This window comes from Aplysia californica, unplaced genomic scaffold (assembly GCF_000002075.1).
Source record: "Aplysia californica isolate F4 #8 unplaced genomic scaffold, AplCal3.0 scaffold00763, whole genome shotgun sequence".
Taxonomy (NCBI): Eukaryota; Metazoa; Mollusca; class Gastropoda; order Aplysiida; family Aplysiidae; genus Aplysia; species Aplysia californica.
The window spans coordinates 96,566-98,240 of record NW_004798033.1 but is presented as its reverse complement, the minus strand read 5'-3'; the positions used below and the strand labels follow the sequence as shown (position 1 = coordinate 98,240).

Here is a 1,675-nt window from a genome sequence, read left to right as displayed (position 1 = left end):
AGATAGATAGATAGATAGATAGATAGATAGATAGATAGATAGATAGATAGATAGAAAGCATTTGTATTGCGCAAAATCCCGATCAACAGCAATTTTACCTCTATGCACCCTTTATAATCTTGATCATTACCATAGAAAACCTGATGAGAATTTCAATGTCCCGATAAGCCTACAGAACAAGCTGACACAGGCGCTAATACACTAATTGACAAAATCTTTCGCTGTTAATGGCATCTAAATTGTTTTGATTGAAAAGGGTGGGGGTGGGGGGGGGGGTAATTTCTGCAGTTATTTACAATCATCTAAAATAATTTACAAGATTTATATTAAAGCACCTAATAGTGTCGAAAGGGGCGTTAAACCTATACCATTTCACCATTTTAAAAATATGTAAGCCTTTTCAGATCATTTTAACAGTTATTTACAATCATCTATAAGAATTTACAATAATTTGTTTGAGCTTTTTTTTCTAGTGGGAAGCATGAGTAAAATAATATAATGATATACTCGAATCCCACGTCAACTTTCTCTGAGCACATTGTTCACTCAGCTCACTTGAGACCGTATCATAATCTGACCGGCAGTGTTTTCAGTTGTTTTTTTTTAAATTCAGGACGGGCGTACGAGAATGAAGGGAAATGAGAGTATATCTACATACTTTGCTACTGTCACAATATGACCTTTCTGTTTTGAAACCAAAGTTTTAGTTTCAGTAAGCCATTTTATTTCAAATGTTCGTAGCCCGTGTTTCAGAAAATTTTCAGTTCCTGTATCCTGGCAGATTTTTTAAAAATGTGATCCATAACATTGTACCTTCAATATCATAATACTGTCATTACATTAGAATCGTAAGTGATGGCTGGCAGGGTTTTAAAAAAATATTTTACGGTGCTCGCATCTGCATAATGTCGTATAAACGCGCAGGACACATTAACCATTTTCAGTTTGGTAGGAATTAAATTTGAATTTTGCGCGGATGACGGCGCAAGCCTACTCTTATCGATTTTAGGAGCACCAATGGATCGTTAACATGCGCAACTTATCCGAGAAGGTTAGGTGCTATATTTTGCCTACCCTAAGATCAGGGTGTGGCCGAAAGACAGCAATAAAAGGAAGCCAAGGATAAGCAGTAGAAAGGTGGTAGAAAGAGTCATGAGCCCAGAGTAGGGGGCAATGTGTTGATTCCTTTTATTTAGATGCTGAAAAAAAACTTACCGGTGCCTGTGATGTTATGGTTAGGTGTAGAAAACCTGCGTTGATTCCTGAAGGGGAGAAATTTATAAAGTCGCTACCTCAGAATTACAATGTTCTATCTGACAATTTTTAAAATCCGTTTTGAGTTACTGCATATAAGACCACATTATGACATCAAAAACCAACAAATGTTCCATCTGCTCTATCAAAATCGTAAGATTACTCGGAGTCGTGATAAAGATATACTCGTATAAAGAATTGCATTCGGAAAAGTTTGGCATGATGTGAAACTCAAAATCTTTGACGTCAAATTTATCATAACTAGGTAATCAGCTAGTTGATCTTTGTAATTCTAGGGTAGCGAAGTATCTTGGTTTTTCTACTGGGACACTGTGTCCCTTTCAGTAGCCTAGGCAGGGTCAAATCCCACTCCTGAATGGTCTAAATTGTGTTGGTGGGGACGTAAAAACATACATGAAAA

At 36.7% G+C, this 1,675-nt stretch overlaps 1 long non-coding RNA gene across 1 annotated transcript in view; it reads left to right on the top strand.

The window, feature by feature from the left end:
* The window catches only part of LOC118478632, an 18,293-nt gene that overhangs the window by 1,088 nt on the left and 15,530 nt on the right, over positions 1–1,675 (top strand). The gene's annotated exons all lie outside the window — the stretch shown is intronic.